General features: G+C 40.1%; 2 pseudogenes; both read left to right on the top strand.

Moving 5' to 3' along the window:
- Window positions 1-413: 413 nt before the first annotated feature.
- LOC113279990 lies at window positions 414-2,740 on the top strand (annotated as a pseudogene).
- An 18,687-nt stretch (window positions 2,741-21,427) lies between these two features.
- On the top strand, window positions 21,428-21,527 carry LOC113284874 (annotated as a pseudogene).
- Window positions 21,528-24,092: the final 2,565 nt, after the last annotated feature.

The following is a 24,092-nucleotide window of genomic DNA, read 5'->3' as shown; positions in this document are numbered from 1 at the left end:
TCCTCTTGTCTGGAGGGAAAGTGTTTAGCAGAGCATTGTAGAGCTGAGTACCCAAGGATTCCAAAATTCATTAATGGATACTTGCTGAAAGTTCGTTAGTTGCATGCGATATTAGAAAAGTGATGAAGTTCTGTATTCCTGGGGTGGTAAAGATATCATTAAGCAAGGTAGAAATCCCAAAAACTTCATTGTCCTGTTTTACCACCGTACTAATTTCTATGAGACTATTTAAGTAATGCTGCCCTTTGAATCTCAGGCACCATAAGATAAAATTTGGATTCTCTTTCTCAACACTCTGACTCTAGGTATGTAATTGTATTGTATTTTCTTTAGGTGCTGTTTTTATATTGTTTCTCTTGATTCATGCTCCGAAAATAAGTTGTTTTGGTTTTGTTTGTAAAAAAATTTATCGAATGAGGTCTAGCGAGAATATCGTCAATGTTGTTTGTGTTTGGGTTGTAAGTTGTAACCTCTTACTGGAGTTCAAGTGTTTTGCTATAATTTCTCTAATGGATTTCAGCTAGCAAGTAGTTGGTATATTTATCAATATCCAAAACCTATGTCAATAATCCTTATCTAACTATTAGCAGGATTTGAGCCAGCAAATAGTTGGTATATATTTAGATATCAGAAACCTAATGTCGATAATCCTTATAGACTATTGGCACTAGCCAGCCATTTGCATGGGGTTTCAACACATTCTTGACCTTGTGAATATATATTACCTAATAACATAAACTGTTGCTGATCTGCATGCAGGGAGTTTTTCAACCAGACATGTGGGGTGTAACACCTACCGATCGTTGGGATTGGAGCGGCCTCAGAAAAATGCATGGTCTCCAAGAATGGAGTGAGGAATTCTCTTCTTGTAGCTCCCATGCCAACTGCTTCCACCAGCCAAATTCTTGGCAATAATGAGTGTTTTGAACCATATACATCTAACATCTATAGTCGTAGAGTGCTAAGGTTTGCAATTTGTTATCTTTCTACCCCAATTTGTTTTGTTTTCTGCCAGGCTAGAACACATCACTGCTTGATATCTAATTCCTTTTCTTGTTTTTCTTAAACCAATTTTCTTTTGTATGTGATGCATGCAGTGGTGAGTTTGTTGTGTGAACAAACATCTCCTTCATGACTTGACTGAGATTGGTCTCTGGTCCCCTGCTCTTAAAAACAAGATAATAAGTGATGATGGATCAGTTATAACCATTCCAGAGATTCCCGATGAACTGAAAGCAATTTACAGGTATATATGGATAATCCTGGTGCTCAGTTTCAGCTTCTATTCAGTGGTCTTAATTCTGTGATCACTGTAAATTATTCTGGTGTTTACACCACTGACTTACATAACAATGTGAGAATTTGTATGATCCAGGACTGTGTGGGTTAACATGGTTGTTGATCGTGGGTGTTACATTTGATACAACTGTTGGTTTTGTTATCTATAACATGTTCTATATCTGATATCATATAATAATTCCCCTCTTTTATTCCTCAGTGATCCAACAAATGCCAAGATACATATATGATTCTTACTGATTGCTTATTTGCCAACTGACTGTTTTAGGCAACAAGATGATGAACTGGATGAGTTAAGTGCAAGTGTGCAAAGAATTGGAGGTGTGGGGCTTACCAAACACGAAGAACTTACAGGACAGGTAGAGTTTCTGATTATCATTCCTTTTGTAAGGTTGAACTACTGCCTTGTTTGTTGGAATTTGAAGATTCTAGGTTACTGAAGTCGCATAATTGTTGTTCAGCATTATAGATTGTTAGATTGTCTTAGTGGAAATTGTCTCTTAAGATTGCCTTCCCCTGCAGTCACAAGTCTTGTTAACTTTTTTATAATTTCATATGTTATTTGAGTATGTCAGCTTTAGAACGGGCACAGTTTATGGAGTAGGATTATGGACAATTCCTTTTGTAGTGTTGAAATATTGTCGTATTTGTTACTGAAATCACACCTTTAGTCTTGCTGTCCAGCATTGGAGATAGTTATGTATTGTTTACGGAAACTGTCTCTTAAGATAGTCTCCCCCTGCAGTCGCAAGGCAGAGCTAAATTTTTTCAATAAATTTACATCGTAGGGTATCTGAGTATTGATAGTCGCGTTATAATAAATTTGTATTGTTATATCCTGCAGTAGGCTTTTGTTGCATTCCTTTTGTCCAACTTATCTGAGTTGGACCCTGCAGTAGGCTCATGTGGTTTCGTTTTGTTGTTTAAATAATTTTTTTTTTGTTGTTGATATTACAAATTGAAGCATGCATATTGGACATTTTGTATGGCTCATACTTGTATAACTATCAACTGTCATTACTCAGAGACAGATGGCAGTTATATTAGTGTGTACGTCTTCATCATTTATATGCAGATAACAAACTTTGAACTGATCATTTGTGGTGTCTGTACAATAATTGCTCAAAATATCTTACCTTTTTTCTTAATCTTCACCAGGAAGCAATGCCCGAATTCTGAAAAGTTGGATACAAAGAAACTTGTTAGTCCTAGTTTGAGTGAATTTTGCCCATCTCCTTCTGATGTAAAGGAACCGAGTCTTGGTACTCCTGGTTTGAGTAATTAAACTTCTCTCATCTTGTTCTGGTTTTAAAGAATCTGTATTGTAGTACCCCTTGATTTGAGTAAAACAAGTAGACAGAAATGTGTAATTTTTCTATTTGTTTCAGGTTCAGAAACGAATTTGATTCAGTGAGCAATGAAATCTGTAGTTTTTCTATTAGCCCTTTCGGATTTTGTTTATATCAGTTTTGGATTTGAATTACAGGTGCAAAAATGGAAAGGAAATATATTATTTATACAGGCTAAATTTGTATTGAAAACTTAGAGAAAGACCACAGTTTTCTCTAGATTTGTCTTTTAAAGCCCAGACTTTAGATCTCAACTTTTGAAAGCCTCGAGTTCTTTGCACGGGTAAGATCACACTTTTCATTGCATGAGAGTTGTTATGTATAAATCACCTTTTAAATTATACTGGCCAAGATCACAGACAGTCGGTATTTAGATCACACTTTTAAGAATGATCCATGTATGTTTTTGTTGTAGTGACATGTCCTCTTAACAGTCCTGATTATTCTATGATGCACAATCTTACTTCTCCAGAAGAGTTTCAACTGGAAAAGAAAATTTTGATTAAAAGGATTGAAGATCTGGAATGTCAACTTTTTAACTTAAGACAGGAAGTTGCTATCACTCATGGTTGTGATACTAAACATCGAACTTCTTCGATTAATTCTGTTAAGCAGTACCAGCAAATTTCTCCTGATTTTATACCATTCTCAAATCACTCTGAAAAATATGATGTAGAGAACTACAAGGACTTACCAAATAATTTGGTCTCATTGTGTGAAAATCAGGGTCATCTAGAAATTGTATGCACTAAAGATCAAGAATATTTCTCCTCTGTTAAACCTTGTTTTCAGAAGATGAAAAGGAATTTGTCCGGGAAATCTTCATCCGCTTCAGAAAAGATTTCCAAAGCTACTCATAGTTTGCGAAAATCAACAAATAAGGTATTCAAAACTGTGCTAAAAAGGGAAAAGAATGATGTGAGTAACTCTTCTTTCCAAAAGGCAAAACAGAAACAAGGAAAAACTAATTTATCACCCCATCGTAAGAGGTCACCCAGTCCTTTTTGGGATTGGATGGATTACAGTATGTAATTCTGTTTTAAGATGATTCTTGTCCTTCTCTCTTAGACAAGAATATTGTTGATGGTGGTTTTTAGTTCAAGGACTAAAATCGTAAACCTGTATTTAATGCGTTGTCATCCTACAAAGGAACAGAAGCCATTTAAAAGCAATGAGTGCTTAAGCCTCTTCGCTCACATATGTATTGAGCAATTCAATATATCTGTATATATGAAATTTACTCAGAATGGTGCGTGCATCACCAATCCCAAAATATATGTGAATTTTATATTCCACCAGCATTATTCACTAATGCATGACTTGCCTAGTATTTTCCTATGCTATGTTCCCAGCCGAACTCTCAATATTGACATGGCATGACGATTAAATGTTCACTCTCAGCAGAGTAGCATGAATCTCCCGAAGTGTCAGTATTGAGATCTGCATTGAAGTACTCACACAGGATGCATCACTCTCTGACAAAGAGAATTTTGTATCGACGCACTTTTAAGTTAGCTCGATCGAACACGCTTGAATTCCTTAGGAAAAATCTAGACTGTTAATATCAGTTTCAAAAATGATCACGACCACACGATTTGGACGCACGATTCAGCAAGCCTAGACTACTCCTGGCGGAACTAGGCGATCGTCGTATTGACCACCGGCGGGCCCACCAGTGCCCTAGTTGATCGAGTCCCATTTAGTTCATTCACAAGCGCTTCAGACGTTAACCCAAACATGGGTGATCGTGCTATTTGAGAATAAGCTCAAACGAGTTAAGACCGGCAAAAATGGTCTCAAAACCCATCACATCCGTCCAACTTAGCCGGCCTAGTTGGACGGATTAGATCGCATCTCGAACGATCAAAGAGGTGCTAATGTGTTCACTGGCGACCCAATTTTCTTCCTGGTCGGTCGACTTGCTCAGGGCAAGTCAATAATGCATCAAATCGTTCGATCGAACTAGCGCGGACGCGGATGCTTTGAAACCCTAAATTGTGTTTGCGGCAATATGTCACTGTCACAAATCGATTATGACCACCCATCTTCGCCAGCCGAATCGAGTGGCTTAGATCCAATTTTAGATGACCCAGGAGATGTCACCATACTCACTAACGGCTCGTCTTCACACATGGCCGATCGGCCTATTCAAAGCAGCGCCCGGCGCTTTGGTTCGATTGACCAAACTAGGGTTAGCCGCACGGTTTTCCAAACCCTAAAATCAACGACACCAAGCAGCTGCCGCAAAACCATCTCGTCCGTCCAACTACGCTAGCTTGGTCGGACGGCTTAGATCAGATATTAGATGATTGATGGGGTGCTGATATGATCACCGGCCACCCCCTTTCGTGAGGAGCGGTCGACCAAGCAGTGGTTCGCCCATAGAACTACCAAACGATCGCCCAAAGGGCGTCAATCACGTTCTTCTTTTTAAGATGATCAACTCGCAACTGATTGAGACAAGCTCTAAAACAACGATGCTTCATGCACCTCGATTATTTTGAGCTTCTGAAAAGAGATGCTTTACGTGCATCGAATACATACGATATTTTAAATCGGTTTCACAAATAACTTAGTTATTTAACCTAATAGCCCCCGTGTGTTATTCTTTGCGGCAAGTACCACGACTTGACCCACTTACTCGAGACATCAAACATGTCACAAACCGGGGGATACTTACTGGGGTATTGGTCTGGCGGTTTACAGCGTGCGGCGTGCAATGCGCCCATTACGAGAACGTGTTAGGAGAGGACGGACGGTTAACAACGATGAGAGTAGTGGGTGAAGGTGTGACCACGTGATGATCACCACCTCTTACACAACCCCATTACTCCACTACTTAATCTCCTCCACTTCCTACGAGATCAGGGGTGCTCTCAAATGACTTGTATAAATAGGTTTTTAACCTATTTCGACAACAAGACAAGTGTTACAACACAAGTATCCAGAAAACACCAAGAACTGATAGCTTACATTCCACAAGTCAGTTCCACATTCTGATACAAGTCATAAACAGACACACCTTCATAATTCAACATTCTAATCTCAAATACCTTCTTCGCTTCCCTCCCTAAGATCAACCCCTTCTCCTTCAATTTGTGACCGAATTGAATCTAGAACGACCATTTCTTGGTTTAGTCCAGAGTCTTACAGATTGATCTCTCGAATCTAAAAGTACTCCCGTGCAATGCATTGTTTAGGGTTTGAATTCGTTTCTCATCAACACGCTCAAGTTTATCAAAAACACCAGAACAAGTTTTTACCCTCAAACAATTGGCAACCACAGTGAGAGATTGATCTCTCGGTTACAAAATCAGTTTCTCGGTATTCATTCCAGTTTTCTCAATTTCAAAATGGTGGATCTTATATCCAATTCAATCATTAAATTCAATTTAAGTTCAACAACCAATTTCAATTCCGGTGTTCCATTCGCTAAGAAGCTTCACAAAAATGCTTTTTCAAGCAATGCAACTGGAAATGCCTTGGATAGCTGAGCACCAGTACATGTCCTAGGCGCGATCTAAGCCATCCAAACATGCTGGCAAAGTTGGATGGTTGTGATCGATTTAAGACGCTAGTGGAATTTCCCCGACCCTTTAAACATCACGTCAGCCACACTTCGAGCAACTGTTCATTGCTCTAGGTCTAGGTCGTGAGAAAACCGATCAGGTGGGTGAGGATTGGGCATGCCAATGTGTGCATTAGCGCTTCACTGATCAATCGTGGGATGATCTAATCCGTCCAACTAGGCTGGTGAAGTTGGACGGTCATGATAATTTTAAGACTACTTTGAGTGGTCTTGCTCGTTTGGGCCTTCCCCAAAGCAACGCGGCCATCCCTCTTTGGGGCCGTCGTTTGACAGGCGTTAGGGGTATAACGTGGTGTTCGACTGGCTAGGGCATAGGCGGGCCCGCCGGTGAACATCATGGTGATTGCCTGCTCCTATTAGGGTTTGTTTAGGATAGTTAAATTATGCGGCTAACTTGCGTGGCCGTGATCATTTCTGAGACTGACATGGACAGTCCAGATTTTCCTTAGGGAATTAAACATGCTCGATCATGCTAATATAAGCGCACCGACACAGGGTTCTATTGGTTAGAGAATGATATGGCATGTACGGGTATTTCGTGCATACCTCACTATTGACACTTGGAGATTCGTGTTACTCTGCTGAGAGTAAACACTCAGTCATCATGCCGCACCAATAATGAGAGTCCTGATGAGAACATCATAGGAAATACAAGGTAACTCATGTATTAATTAGTAATGCTATAAATACACAGAATATTTGGGATTGTTGTTACATGCACCATTTTGAGTGAATTTTGTATATTTATTGAATTGCTTCAAATAAATAAAACGAGAGGATTTCTGCGCTCATCGTTTGTCAAATGGCCTTACCCTTTGCAGGATGTCGGGACACTAAATCTGGTTTTATAATTTTAGCCCTGAACTAAAATACACCATCAACAGGTATTCAATCAGAAAGCATGCTGCTCTCTGGCAATGAACTTAAAGAACTCTGTGTCAACACATAGGATTCAATCAATTACTTTTGCGCCTTGAGCAATATAGTAGACCTTGATTGTCGAAAGTAAGCCTGGGAAAACTAGGAAATTAATCCTCCATGGATCAGTAGGTGCAAAACCTTGCACAGAATCAGAAAACAAGGAGCCTCAGCAGCAAAGGAAGGCGTGGCCATGCCTTAGGCCAGCTGGCGCCACTTTCCATTGGCAATGCCCCATCCTAAACCGGCCATATTTCCCTTGACCAATCATGTCGCTTTAAACTCGCCACACACATATAAGTTGTGGCTGGGCCCATACTTGCCGGCCCCATTTCCCATCGACCAATCAGGTTGCTCTAAAGCAGCCACACTCACACCGAAAGTATAGCCACGCCCATGCTTGGCCGGCCCCTCTCCTTCCCATCGACCAATCGGGTTACTTTAAATGCGCCACAAGCACTAGAGGTATGGTCGCGCCTTATGTTTGGCCTCCCCCTTTTCTTGACCAATCAAGTCGCTCTAAATTTAGCACCATACATTAAAGGCCAAACGCACCTTTCCGCGCCACCATACTAACTGGCAAGCCAAACGCGCCCTGCCACAACAACATATTAATCGGCATGCCAACATGCCACTCTTCCGCAGTAACATGCCACTCTGCCGCGGTAACATGCCAATATACCAAAAATGACGCCACTACGTGCTAATCCACTTTATGTTTGTGGCCAATGCCATAACGGACTCCAATTAGGATTTCATGGCCGAAACAAGACTTTTGCTTCAGTAGCATTAGCCGAAGCCCTAATTTTTGGTCATAGTCCACTACATGCCACGAGCCAATTTAGACTTGGCCATGCCGCCAAGCCCTAACTTTGGCCACGCCGCCAAGCCCTACCTTTGGCCATGACACCAAAGCCTAGCCTTGGCCATGCCGCCAAGCCCTAACTTTGGCCACTGAACCAAATCCTAGTTTTGGCCATGCTACAACGCCACAGGCGTGGCCACGCCACGACTACGCCACTGGCATGCCGCTATGCCTTGGCTACGCCAGGCGCCGCTTTGCTATACAACGAGATCTGACCATAGTCAATGACCATCCTTCCTCATGAGATGCAATCTCCGCTATCCAAGTTCGCCACCGAACTGACAGGCTTGTGGCAAGTTTCAGGCGACCAGCTGCCTAAATATAGTGGCCATGGCTACCCCAGGCGCCACTTGCACCACCGTGCCACTGGCATGCACAAGCCACGCCAGCCATGCCACATTGTCATTGGCATACATCAAAACACCACTACGCCATTATCAGGCGCCAACAGAAGGTAGCCATAATCGACGGCTACCCTTCCTCACAAGATGTAATCTCGGCCAACCGAGTTCGCGCTGAACTGGCACGAAGGCAGGAAATTTTGGAGAGAAACATGAATCGATTGAAGGGAGAAATCGATAATTTGTTCAACTGCACGGTGGATTTGACAAGAATCTTAGGGGCTCAAGTCGTGAAAATCTCGTCTCTTGACACCACAGATGCTAGCCCTCAAGCCAAAAACTTCACTACTTATGAAAATCCGGTGGACCAGGAAGTTACACATTTGATCAAAATTTATGTGAACTCCTACATTTCTCCAAAGATCAGCGTACGAACACATTTGTTGCACTCAACCAAATATCATATGACGTGCAACTAACTCCATTGTCTCTAGCAGTTATCCATGGTGTCTGAACATTCGATCAACAATATCACCTTCGGAGAAGAAGACCGCATGGTAGACGAAGGACATAATCGAGCCTTGTACGTAACCGGTTTTATCAAGGACTCTGAATTCAGGAGAGTTGTCATTGATACAGGCGCTTCTACAAACATTATTCCTATGAAGACTCTCAAGGATTCCAATATCCCACAGAGTAAAATTGTCCGCCATCCCATCTTAATGACAGGTTTTGAAGGAAGCTAAATCCATACATATGGATATGCATATGTAGACCTGAAAGTAAGTCAAATTTCATATAATTGAGCAAGAAACCGATTATCACATGATACTCGGACGACCATGGCTCCATGATAACAAGGTGGTTCCCTCGACGTACCATCAATTCATGAAGGCTCTACTCAACAACAAAATTGTTCGTATTGCGGCCTCATCATTCCCTTATGCTCCGGTCGATGATGCTGAATTCCTTGAATCTCAAAAAAAACATCCTCGGACCTCAAATCAGGATCTACAGTACTCCACTCCCAGGTTGGAAGTCCATTGAAGAAGATGCTGATAAACCATCATCATCTTCAGGTGCTAAACCGATCAAGTCACCTGCTACACCAATCAAACGCTGCAGGGATCAAGTCTCAACTATGGGATCTAATTTTATATCCAGTCATGATGCGGAGGGGAGGATCATTTACCACCGGCTCAAAGATGAGCAATTAATAGGGGAGAACGATGAAAAGTCTCCCCGCCCCGAAGAATCATGTCACAGTGAAAAATCACCTGATGAAGAGATTCAAGATGCTCCACGAAAATTGCAAGATGGCATTGATTCCACTACTGATGACCCTGAAACAATCCACATCGGTACGGAAGATGATCCAAGGCCAATCTTAATTAGTTTCGCACTGTCATCAGTAGTGCGGACGGAACTGATAAGTCTGTTGAAAGAGTATCAGTATATCTTTGCTTGGACATACGAAGAAATGCCTGGTATAGACGAATAATTAGTCACTCATCATATGCACATCACTCATGGCTCCAAAGCTGTCAAACAACCGCCTAGGCAGTTCATACACGAAGTCGGGGAATAAATCAAAGTCGAGGTTCAGAAACTACTTGCAGCAGGATTTATCAAGCCCATCCAACATCCAACATGGATGGCAAATGTTGTTCTTGTAAAGAAATGGTCTAATCAAATGTTGTATTGATTTCAGTAATCTGAATAAATGTTGTCTGAAGGATGATTTTCTTTTACCCAACATTGATATGCTCGTCGATGCAACCTGCGGTCACGATATGTTCTCATTCATGGATGGTTACAGCGGATACAACCAGATCAGGATGTACGAGCATGATGCCAACAAGACCGCATTCGGTACTCCCATTGGGAACTTTCACTACACTGTGATTCCCTTTGGATTAAAGAATGCAGGTGCTACCTATCAACGAGCTATGACTGCAATATTCCACGATATGATGCATAAACAAGTAAAAGACTATGTTGACGATGTGTTAGTGAAGTCGAAGACTCGAGCATCCCACTTAGAAGTCCTAAAACATGTTTTCGAAAGATGTAGAGAATACAAATTAAAGATAAATCCTCTGAAATGCGCTTTTGGTGTCTCTTCTGGAAAATTCTTAGGTTTCCAAGTTACGGCGGAAGGAATCAAGGTCGACCCAAACAAGATGAAAGATATTACCACCATGCCTCCTCCACGCATCGTGAAAGAGCTTCAGAGCTTTATGGGCAAGGTAAATTATATCTGACACTTCATTCCTGGATTAGCTCAACTCATTGCTTCATTCACCCCTCTACTGAAGAAAAGAACGAGCTTCACATGGACAACTGTCCAACAAGATGCCTTCGAAAAGATACAACAAATATTATTATCACCTGTTGTCATGAAATCTCCAGTGCAAGGGCGACCATTAATACTCTACACATCCTCCAGCGATGTTGCTATTGGAGCTCTTCTTTCTCAAGAAGATGAATAAGGCGTCGAACATCCGATCTACTACTTCAGTCGTACAATGAGAGATGCTGAGGTACGATACCTAAAATCTTAAAGAACATGCTTAGCATTGGATCACACAATCCATAAATTCAGACACTATTTACTAGCCAACATAGTTTTACTTGTTTCTAAGGCCAACCTTGTAAAGTTCTTACTATCAAATCCATCCTTGATAGGGAGACCAGCGAAGTGGATACTACAGATGTCAGAGTTTGACATAGCCCATGTACCACCCAAGGGGATCAAAGGTCAAACAGTTTCATATTTACTCGCTACCTTTCCAGGAGAAGATGTCACAAAGTTACATGAAGACGTGCCCGGTGAATTTCCAGAGATCTTGATTGTCAAAGAAAAAACATGGCTCTTATACTTTGATGGATCCGCAACCCCTAGCAACGACACTGGAGGAGCGGGCGTGGAGCTGGTATCTCCGTCTGGCGAAGTATTCTCCCACTCGTTCAAGTTGGATTTCCATTGTACCAACAATTCAGCAGAATACGAAACTTTCCTACTAGGATTGTCTTTAGCCAAACAAGCAGGAGCAATGTACCTTGATATAAAGGGAGATTCGAAGTTGTTGGTCAACCAAATGAATGGAGTCTATTCGCTCAAAGAAATAGCGCTTGCTCCATTCAGAGTCGAAGCACAATGGCTACTGGCCCATTTTGCTGATGCAACAATTGTCCATACCGGTCGAACCAACAACAAATATGCTAACTACCTAGCAACTCTTGCCTCTAAGCTACAATTTAAAGGAGTGGAGAAAGCTATCACGGTGCTGATACGTGCTGTATCATCTACCTGGCTTTCTCAAATTGAAGATGTTCAATCAAACGACTGGCAAGCACCTGTTATTCATGAATGAGCAGTTCTCTTTCAAAAGGGAAAGTTAACCTCAAGTAACTAAAGAATTACTTCTTGTTTCATGGGTAGTTATACTATCGAAATCCCGATGGGTCTTTACCGCGATGTCTTGGAGACGAAGAGGCGAATGAGCAACTCAAACGTATACATTAAGAAATCTGCGGACAGACGTTGGTAGTAACGCTTTGCAGAAGACTTCAAAGGATGGGATACTATTGGCCTTCCATGGAGACTCGGTCAAGAACTCTGCAAAAATCTTGTCCCAATTGTCAGACGCCTCCTCATCATTTAGAAGCTTTGACAGTCCATCACACTGTGGACTGGAGGGAACCTTACATAAAGTATTTCGGGATAATGACTTGCCGTTGGAAAAGAAAGAAACAATCAAACTCATTCATAGAGCTAAAATATTTTTCTTTCTTGATGGAGTCTTATACCGCAAAAGCTTTGGTGGGAACTTGCTGAGATGCTTAGCTGAGCATGAAATCCCAACAATTTTAAAAGAAATGCATGATGGAGAGCATCGAGGAAAGAGGAAATTATTTCTCCAAATTCATGAAAAATATTATTGGTCGACCATGGAAGACGACGCAGTTGCACACGTTCAGAGGTGTCATCAATGCCAAGTCCATGGTAATCTCATCCACACTCCTCGTCTCTCATTGAATTATGTGAATAGTTTATGGCCTTTCTATAGCTGGGGACTGGATATCATCGGAAAAATCAATCCATCATCTTCGAAGCAGCACGAATACATCATCACCACAACTGAGTATTGTACCAAATGGGTTGAATTTATTCCTTTTCGAAGCACCACTGGAGTCACGATTGCAGCCTTCATCAAAGAATAGATAATATGTAGATTCGGTGTTCCTAAACACATTGTCACCGATAATGGAACTCCTTTTGCCAACAAGCATATGATGGAATTGCTCGAGGAATACGGTATCAAACAAGTTTTCTCCACACCGTACTATCCCCAAGGAAACAGACAAGCAGAGAGCACCAACAAAACTTTGATCTGAATTCTCATCCGAAAGATTCATGATAATCCTCGAACGTGGCATGAATAATTGCCTATGGATTTATGGGCCTATCGCACCGCACCGCGGAGCTCGATCGGAACTTCACCATACTCCCTCGTTTATGGAGCCGACGCCATACTCCCCACAGAAATCAAAATTTCTTCAGCAAGGATTGCAACAGCCAGTGAAGTGCAATGGGATGAAGCCGAAGTGTCCAACTCAATAATCGTTGAACTGGACATGCTCGGGTCAAGGAGGGGTAAGGTAAAAAATACGTGGAAGCATACAAACAAAGGATCTCCATAGCTTACAACAAAATGGTAAGACCCCGAACATTCCAAGTAGGAGATTTGATATTAAAGACAAGAAAGCACATTCAACAAGATATGTCTTCTCCCAAGTTTTCTCCAAAATGGGAAGGACCATATGTAGTCATCAAGGCAGTATCCAGTGGATATTACAAGATCTTGGCTATTGATGGAGGATTAGAAGTAAATATAATCTACGATAAATGTCTCAAGCATATTGTGCCTGATCCGCAAAAAACAATTACCTTTTCATCATTTCAAGCATAGTTCAAATGTAATTTATATTCCTCCAAAGAGCGTGCAAAATGCTCCTTTGTTCATTAAACATTTCATAAATGAACAAAATTCCTTCATGCCATGATCCATTATTATACCTAAACAAAAGCCTAAACCTATTCAAAAACGACAATCATAAATGCTCATCTAGAGCACACCGTCCAACAACAAATAATTTTTTCTAAAGGCCATCTCTAGCCTCTTTTGAAAGTTTTCAGTCTTCACCTTGCCGACTCCAACAAATAATAAGGATATCTTTCTCAACCCTTGCCGACTCCAGAGCAAGTGCTCTTTCCTCTTCCATGATGGCAGTGGTAGAAGAAATCACATTAGCAGCAGCCGCCGCTCTATCAATCTTGATGACCTCGAGCCGATGACGAAGCCAACCTACATTGAACCGTAAAGTCTCACAATTCGAGATCGTGTCATCCCATCGGTGCAATTCATGGTTCTTGACATCTCTCAGATTTATCTTGGCCATTTCATCGATGATAGGCAATAATCCAGCTATGGTAGTCAGAAGGGTCGGCAGAAAACCTCTCCATACTTCAGTAGTAGCAATGTTCCCGTACCTCCTCCAAATCTTGGTATACAAGGATACATAACATTTGGGGACGATGAAACCACCGACTAGCTGATTGTCTGGGCATGCATTAACCATGGGAGTGTCGAACGGAAGTCCAGCTGCTGGATACTCACAAGCAGGAACCTTAGAACCAGCATTTGCAGAGTTGGTAGAGCTTTCGTCAGTATGGTCGCCATAATCAGCTACAACTACGGACTTCCCGTTCTTTCTTTTCCTGGCGTCAACAACAACATGAACATCGACCTGCGATAACAAAATATTTAATTTCAGCAAATATTGGATAAGTGCTTGTTTAGAGAAAGCCTCTGGTCAGAAACTCACGGATGTTCCAGTCTCAGCACGAGCAGACCTATAACGAGCGGGAGCCTTGAAAGTCCGCTTAGGTCTTAAACAGTAAGAGGAATAAGAAGGTCGATTTCTCTGATTGCCCTGCGGAAAATCACTTTCTTTAATCAATTATTCTGATTAAATGAAGATAAAAGAAAAGCATGCAACTCGCCGAAATGGATGTTCCAACCTTGTGCTTCACCAGAGATTCATTTTGGAAAGAAGCGCTACTACCAGACATGATAATGAGAGGTATGATCGTGATCAAAATTTCTTCTGATAATATGCAAAAGCGGAAGGAGATATTTCGTATAAATAAGGAACCCTAAGTCTTGAAGATATATACAAGATACGGTGGATACTTATCTTCTGCGGATAGTCAATTCAGTTGCGAGTTTTACTGAAACCCTAGATTCCAAACAAGATCAATACTAGAGACTCGGAGGAAAATAACATACTGGGACTGACAATGACCAAGGATGGACATGGTCAGGAAATAACCCGCGGATTTGTACGTGTCATCTGCTTTCCAAACCCATATGGTGTTCGCAGTTTCATGGGTGAATGTCAATGGAGTCTGCCAAGGAACTATGATGAATTTTGGCGCATGAACATTGGTTCACGTCATTTAATTCAATCAAAGGCGCAAGAAAAATATTAATAAAAGGGTTTTCACTAAGAAAGAAATATCCCAATTCTGAAGTAAAGTTACTCAAACGATCAAGAAGATGTCTACTATGAAAACTAAAAGTCATTCAAATGCTCAATAAGATTGCAAGACTAATCATCAGATTCATCGGATTCGTCATCTTCATGATCATCGTCCTCCATGAAACCTTCCTTAAGCTCTTCCTCGCTTTCAGAGTTTTTATTCGGGATTTCTTCCAAGTGATCCTCAGGATCACCATACATTGGATCTAAATATTCATCTTATTCGCATTCGGCTCGAAAATCAGCCTCAGCCAATTGCTCAGTTTCTCTACCAGGAGGATATGGACTAATTCTGCGTTCTCTAGGCTTCCATATGGATTCAATTTCCTCTTCATCTGAGTCTGAAGCCACACCGTCAGCACGAGATTGAATTTCGTCCTCGGCTACTAGCTTTGTCTGCTGAAGTCGATGTCGTTTTTGATAAGCTGCGAGTTTTTCATCTTCGACTTCTCTCATTGAAAGCCAATCACAAGCAACTTTCAGATGATCCAGAGGCATGCTGTTTATTAGCTTTCCAGCATCACTTAGAGACTAAGCTACCTCAGCTCGTACATCTGCAGAGCTCTTCATCTCTGGCTTGGACGTGTCGGAATATTCTTCGCAGGAGCTTGAAGAATGATCACTGGAAGTCACCATTATCTGTTGCGTAGAATGTGGGGTCAAGACATATTGATAACAACACGCATCAAAAATGGTAATTCTTAACTCTTACCTCTTTACGATTCTACTAACAGTAGTGATTGTGATACAAGAGTTGATACTTCAAAACTTGCTCGTTTCTTTAAAGCCTGCAAAATGAGCAAAACTTTGATTTTCAAAAATCGAAACCTGATTTTCATAAATCATGAACATAATTTTCACTGTGTGAACATTCACCGCTGAGTCATGTAAAATTCACACCAAAACAATATTGTATCGCATCCAATTGTATACCTTTAATGGTTATTCAAAGCCATGTTTTGAATTTTAAGAAAACAATAAAACGTGAATTACTTACGTAAATACAATATATATATATATATATATATATACAATATATTTTCCTGAATACTCACGTATTTAAAAAAAATCCCTCTTTTCCTTCGTACGATTGTCCGTCTTTGAAACGAAGGTTTATTCCGATTTTATGAAAATTCATACATCAAGAAGAAGCTTTGCTTTTCATGAAAGCTCATAGACAAAATTTTATCACTAGACACGGGTCTATATAAAAAATCTCTCATAAGTCAGGGATTATTGCTAGTTTCTTAAACTAACGATCGAACGAACGTACGTTCCTAAAATAAGGCTTTTCTACAGAACTCACGCCTATATATGCACATGTATGTATAACTTTAACATGAACAATTCATGAATCAGCAAAAAAAAAATTGCTTACCTGGTCGGTGTCGGCCGGAATATGGTCGGACGGTGGCGGCGATGGACGGCGGCAATAGCTCCGGCAAAAAATTTCCTCCCGCTTTCCTCTGTGCTCGTACGTGAAGGGAAGAAGAAGGTGAAGTGATGGTATTTTTCAATGATGTTGTAGTAAGATTGTTCGTTCAAGACTTGTGAAAGCAGATTTTTTTAGATTTAATTTTTATAAATAACAAACTCAATTAAAATGTGTTGTGAATATTATGGAGAGACTAGGGATAGGATTCCACCAACTTCCGTACTCATATGGTTCAGATATCAATTCTAAACAATAAAAGATCAAACGATAAAGTTTTATTGACTCCAATTCATTGCCTAAGGTAGATTTTGAAAGTAATGGGTGTAAAACTAAAGCATGGGACATTAAAACATCTAAGCTAAGCATGACCCATCAATTGTAATCACAACCATTCAACGAAACTCATAAATCAATTGAATAAAAGTGCAAATAGTCGTAACAAGAATTGATAAAATTACCACATTTGTGAAACTCGGCTTCCTCTGTCGCCCTAGAGGATGGGATTAACTTCTCATTATGGAAGCACGCTCAAAAGTTGATTTCATTTCTCAAAGGGTGTTTACAAATAATGAAAGGGAGGAAAAATAATAAACTTGGATTCTGTAACGCTAATAATTGTTGCAAATAACTGTAACAGGAAACGATATGTAGGATGTATCGTTGTTACTGTAGCTATGCGACTGCCTTATGGCGTCATTGTTCTTCGTGTTCTTCCTCCTTGTGAGGCAGCAGAAAAAAATGTTCTGCAGCTTTGAATTTCGCTCTATTCTTCTCCTCCTCGTCGCTCTTCTATGTTCACCATATCAACTTATATAGCCTCCCAAAATCGATAATACTCCCCATAACTGATAATAATCCTCCAATAAATTCGTTATTCTCTTCTGCCGTTCACGGGAAATAATTCCCTTTTATAGCTCCTTCACGCGTTAACTTCAGCTCTGCACACTCCAACGTGTTGAAGAATTTCCTCATACGAAGAAAAGAACGCTGTTGACTCAAGATAACCTTCCGCGGATGATAAAAAATTCATCGAATGACTCACGGGAATATGTTGCCCTGTTTTCTTCCCAACAATTATCCATCCCAACTAAACTCTTTCGAACATCCAAACCAGCATTGGTTGGGCCTATCAAGTCCATTCCAATTGGATTCGTTGATTGAATCTCACCACTGTTCCTTCAAATTCAAAACAGGATGTACGCAGGTTGAAAATATTCAAAAAACTGATTTCCCGCCAAAACTAACATTCAAACGAGGAAGAAAAGAGTGCCCCTTATCCAGCTGCTTGGGTGCGAATAGCATTTGGGTGCCCCTTATCCAAACTAGGGGTCCGAATAGCAAATCTCCTCCGGGGGTACAAATAGCACTTTTCGAGCGACTTTTTGCACATAAGTTTATTTCTCTAAAAACACCTACAAACACACAAAACACCGTAATAAGTACAAAATCGAGTACCAACATAGAGAAAATTGAGAACAACTTAGACACAAAAATGTGTCTATCAAATACCCCCAAACTTATTATTTGCTAGTCCTCGAGCAAATATAATCTAGAAAATAAAATCCTGACTCGCTAGGTGGCCCTAGCGACCGAGTTCATCTCGGGAGGGTTTACCAGAGATGTACCCACAAAACCTTTACTCCAGACCCTAGATATCTACGCAGAACCTTGGAAGGCACTAAATAATCTCCTTGGTTGGCATACAAACATTGACTATAGGAGGAAGTACCCTGATGCGAAATTCCAATTGTTGTACACGAGTTTGCACTCATCATACTAAAATTCATATATAAGTGACAGAGCTCTACTCAGATAGTTTTTGGACATCATAACCGGAGTCAACCAATCACATGGAAAGATTAAGAAGATGGATAAAGAGAAAAGTAGATGGTTTAAAGTTAACGGTGTTTCCCATATATTTTTGAAGGCCTCTGCCAAGATGAACCTATCCTAATGGACTGAGATATTGGTCTGATTAATATCAACACAACTGGCATATAAAAGGGGACCAGTGGTCGATAAACCTAACTCTAGGTCAACACAACTGGCATATACAAGGGCACCAGTGGTAGACTTTATTGAATTTATTCTGGTTGGTCTGATGGTCTGGTCTTTTTTTTTTGGTATCTCAATCACTCTATTTCACCCTAGCAATGGTAACAACTTGAATCGTGTGCCCCACCAAATCAATTAAAAAATAAAAACAAAAGGATTATGATTCAACAAGATATGGTGAAACTACCATTTTTTTTTAAAAAAAATCTAACACATGAGCTCTGTGCTTTTATGAATAGACTCTTTAGATGTTTCCATCTAATCAAATTGGTTCCTCAACTCCTACAACCAAGATGTTCCCATCCACTTAGATTGGTTAGTGCCAACCTTAATAAGCATAAATTTCTAGGCTCTGGAGTTTATTTATTGCATCTAAGAGCTAACAAAAAGTTTCCTCCCTACCCCCAAACTGAAATCTAACATTGTCCTCAATGTTCTAAAGATGAAATTAAAAGCATGAACAAGAAGAAACTGTTATCACTTGATGGATGGAAAAAGAAATAAGGAAGGATATTACCATAAGCATGAGCGTGGGTGCCTCCCAGGAAATGCTAAATTTAAAGTCTTTAGATAGACATCAAATGCCTAAAAAAGGATTGTCACCTTCCAAAGTCATATATCAATAGTAGAAACAATTGTGGGTCCATGAGACCAAATAGTGCTGACACCAGTATGAGACAACTGCACTGGTTCAGAAAAATGAAAAGAAGGAGCACGTCCTCATCTAAGGTTTCTGTCAAGACAACTGGGTTTATCTGCGGCGCGTAATTGAACTTCATATGTGTGTCTCGATAAATAGATTCATCCGAAAAACGGGTCTCTAATACCTGGGTTACCTCCTGGACAGTATCAGGAGGATCGGGTTGCGGAGTCTGAAAAGACTCAAGTAATATCTCAGATGCACAAGGCTCGAGTCCCAAGTTAGGGATTCTAATTAGGGATACGAGACAATCACAAGAACCATCACAGGAACTATCACTACCCCCAAAATTAGGGTTCACAGACAAACCTCTAACTATTGCTTGAATTTCCGGATCTTCAGAGTCCTTAAAATACTCAAGAGATTCCTCTAGTTCTGTACCCCCAAACTTAGGGTCATCATTATTCTCAGAAAAACCTGAAACTATTGCCTGAATTTCTGGGTCCATAGAATCTTTAAAATACTCAAGAGCTTCTTCTAAAGATTGATCACATATCTGATTTAAGAGAATGGTTTCCTCAAAATCATCCAAAGAATCTACCAGTAACGTGTCAAGCCAATTATCCTGAACCAAATCCTGAACTAAAGTGCTAATCATATTTACTTCTTCTAAATCATCGTTCTCAGAAGGTTTTCTAGTAACATTAAAGACATTTAGTTCAGTGGTCATATCACCAAAGGATATGTTCATAAGCCCAGTCCTACAGTTGATGACAGTGTTAGCTATGGCTAAAACTGGGCGACCTAAAATCACTGGGATTTGAGAACTTGGGTCCTGAACAGGTCGGGTGTCTAGAACAACGAAATTCACTTGATAAATAAACTTATCAACCTCAATCAGAAAATCCTCTATGATACCACGAGGGACTTTGACAGGCCTATCAGCTAATTGTAGTGTCATTTTAGTCGGTTTAAATTTACCAAGACCTAGCTGGGTGTATACATGATACGGGAGTAAGTTAATACTAGCTCCTAAGTCAAGTAAATCTTTATCGACCATGTGATTACCAATCGCACAAGAGATGGTGGGGCATCCATGGTCCTTATACTTAGGGGGTGTTTGGTTCAGGAGGATGGAACTTACTTGACCAGCTAAAAAGGCTTTCTTATGGACATTAAGCTTACGCTTTCGTGTACAAATATCTTTAAGAAACTTGGCATAAGCAGGCATCTTCCTAATTGCTTCTAACAACGGAATGTTGATGTTCACCTGTTTAAATGTTTCCATTATCTCGTTGAAAGTCGACTCCTTCTTTGTTGGGGCTAACAAATGTGGATATGGGGCTCTAGGCACAAAGGTAGACCTATCAGGAATTTCTTGGGAATCCTTAGAGACTGTTTCAGTTTCCTCGTATACGGGCTCCTCTTGGGAAGTAGAAGGTGGAACTGTCCACTAGGCATGGCTACCTTATTGTCTACTGTTTTACCACTCCTAAGGGTTGTTATCGAGTTCACATGGTTTGATGATTTCTCACCAGCTAAAGATATTTTATGGACTCCCCTAGGGTTGGGTTGTGGTTGACTAGGAAACTTTCCTTTTTCTCTCAATGTCTCATTTATCTGACTAACTTGGGTTTTCAACTCGGAAATAGCCTGAGAGTTAGCTTGTCCATATTTTTATTTTCAACTAATCCTTGTGCAACCGACTGCTGAAATTCTAAAGTGTTCCGAGTTAACAAGGCAAGAGACTCTTCTAAACTCATGATTTTCTTATCTAAAGGGATCTGAAACCGTGTCGGAGCTGAAGGATTCTTAGTATATCCAAAACCTGGGGGAACCTGAGAGTTACTAGACTGACCTTGATTCTGGCCCTTAGCCAAGAAAGGTTGGGATGGTTTCTCCAGCCAGGGTTATAGGTTTCTGAATTTGGGTAAAACTTCTGACGGTTATCGAATCTAGTGTTGTTATAAAGAGCATTAGCTTGTTCCTCAACAGTATGGACCTCCCAAAAAGGCTCTATTCTACCACTATTACCACTAGAATGACCTAATTCTAAGGCTTCTAACCTTTTGGCTATGGCTTCTATTTTAGCATCTGACTCATAAGATCCTTCTACCCTATTGACATTTACTCTACTTAGAAGAATTGTTTTCTGGGGTTCCCTACTATTTTCCCATTATTGGGTCTTATCGGAGATTTCATTCAAAAATGTCATCGCCTCATCAACAGTTTTATTCTCAAACCCACATGTGCATAAGGACTCAACCATGGTTGTTGTTGAATAATCTAAACCCTCGTAGAGGATCTGAACTAACCTAACCATCTCTAAACCATGATGAGGACATTGAGATATGAAGTCATTGAACCTTTCTAAATACCTATATAAATATTCTCCCTCCTGTTGAGTAAAAGTACAGATTTGTGTCCTAATAGACGATGTTTTGTGCCTTGGGAAAAGCTTCTGTATAAAGGCAGATGTAAGTTGGTCATAGGTTTCAATTGACTCAAAAGCCAAAATATACAGCCAGGATTTGGCTTTATCTTTTAAGGAAAAGGGGAATAACCTAAGTTTCAACGCATCATCTCTAAGGTTTTTAATTTTCAGAGTACTACAAACTTCCAAAAATTCCCTCACATGAAAATAGGGGTTCTCATTCTCTTTTCCTAAAAAGATTGGGAGCATCTGTAAAGTTTCAGGTTTGAGTTCATAATTTGCCTCGGTTTCAGCTAACTTGATACAAGACGGACGAGAGGTCCTAGTTGGGTTTAATAAAGCTTTCAAAGTTGCCATTTCTGGCACTACCAAAGGACTAGGAGTACTTTCTTCACTAATTGTCAAGTTTTCAAAGCTGAAATTTCCAAAGACAGGGCTCTCAAAAGAAGAGAGTTCGAGCTCCCCGCCTTCAAAAGATAAAACTACTAGGTTTATCACTAATCAAACGACCTGGAGTGTTTCTTTTCCAAGACCGCTCTCTAATAACCTCGGGCAAACACTAGAAAAACAAAATAAAAAGAAAGAAATCCTAAAAGGAAGGGAAGTTCTATGCAAACACAAACAAGGCTGACTCCAGCACAGCAAACCTATTGATTTCTAGCAAACAAAAAGCATGATGGCTCCACTTAGATTGTTTCTAGACCATCTTCTAATCCTTCGAAAGGGAATTCGTTACAATTTAAGCAAACCCCTCTGGAATCAATCTGATTTAAAGTAAGTTGAATCGAGACGAGGGAAGCTCAATGGAGCTTTGATACCCAAGGCCTCACCGGCGTTACAAGGCGGCGTATTCAACTCACAGAAACCATCATGAACTTTGAAGCATGCTTAAAAGAGTAACCAATATTTTTGGAATGACTTTCCTATTAAGATCGTTACCCTATAGGTCTCGTTCTAGTCAAATTTTAGGCTTAGGTTCTCATTTGGTTTCGTTTTCCTAAAGCGGGCAAGAAGGGAACGGTGATGAAATCCGAACTCTTATCTTGTATGGCTAGTCCTTGCCCTTAAAGCAGTCATTTTCAAATCCTCATCATATATGCAAACGAAGGAATACAGTAACTCGTTGACAGGGGATTCGCCAGTGTTTCGACAAACTTATCTCCCGTACCAGACGGGGGATGAACCGTTGTAGTCGACTCGGGCCACGACTCCTATGTCATGTACGAACCCGAGAGGCCGAGGCGATATTGTAATCGTCGTCCTTCTCTGCAAACAATTGATATTTAAACTACCCTTCCGTAGGGTTTAAAAAAAAAGTCCCAAAGTCCACAGTCCACAGTCCAAAAATATAGTGCAAAAGAAAAGGTAAGTCTAAAAAAAATAAAAAATAAAAAAAACTCTAAATAATAAAAACAAAATAAAATGTCTCTCTCTCTTTATTTTTTTATTAATTTTTCTTCTTCTTTTCTTTCGCTCCTTTCGCTTTGCTTTTACTCCAAATCTTTAAGTATTCACCAAAAGTTTTGGAAAATTTTTCCTTCGCTCCAAATTCCAAAATATGTAAGGAAAAGACAAAAACCCAAAAACGTAAAGAAGAACTAATAAAAATCTAAAAACTCCAGCCTAAAGACAAGTCCGCGTCGGCGGCGGCAAAAATTGATGGTATTTTTCAATGATGTTGTAGTAAGATGGTTCGTTCAAGACTTGTGAAAGCAGATTTTTTTAGATTTAATTTTTATAAATAACAAACTCAATTAAAATGTGTTGTGAATATTATTGAGAGACTAGGGCTAGAATTCCACCAATTTCCGTACTCATATGGTTCAGATATCAATTCTAAACAATAGAAGATCAAACGATAAAGTTTTATTGACTCCAATTCATTGCCTAAGGTAGATTTCGAAAGTAATGGGTGTAAAACTAAAGCATGGGACATCAAAACATCTAAGCTAAGCATGACCCATCAATTGTAATCACAACCGTTCAATGAAACTCATAAATCAATTGAATAACAGTGCAAATAGTCGTAACAAGAATTGATAAAATTACCACATTTGTGAAACTCGGCTTCCTCCGTCGCCCTAGAGGATGTGATTAGCTTCTCATTATGGAAACACACTCAAAAGTTGATTTCATTGCTCAAAGGGTGTTTACAAATAATGAAAGGGATGAAAAATAATAAAACTTGGATTTTGTAACACTAATAATTGTTGCAAATAACTGTAACAGGAAATGATATGTAGGATGAGTCGCTTTTACAGTAGCTATGCGACTGCCTTATGGCGTCATTTTTCTTCGTGTTCTTCCTCCTTGTGCAGTAGCAGAAAAAAATGTTCTGCAGCTTTGAATTTCGCTCTGTTCTTCTCCCCACTCCTCGTCGCTCTTCTATGTTCACCCTATCAACTTATATAGCCTCCCAGAACCGATAATACTCCCCACAACTGATAATAATCCTCCAATAAATTCGTTATTCTCTTCTGCCATTCACGGGAAATAATTCCCTTTTATAGCTCCTTCACGCGTTAACTTCAGCTCTGCACACTCCTACGCGTTGAAGA

The sequence above is a fragment of the Papaver somniferum genome, chromosome 5, assembly GCF_003573695.1.
Source record: "Papaver somniferum cultivar HN1 chromosome 5, ASM357369v1, whole genome shotgun sequence".
Classification (NCBI taxonomy): domain Eukaryota; kingdom Viridiplantae; phylum Streptophyta; class Magnoliopsida; order Ranunculales; family Papaveraceae; genus Papaver; species Papaver somniferum.
The sequence above is the reverse complement of the archived record's forward strand: the minus strand, read 5'-3'. Positions and strand labels throughout refer to the sequence as shown.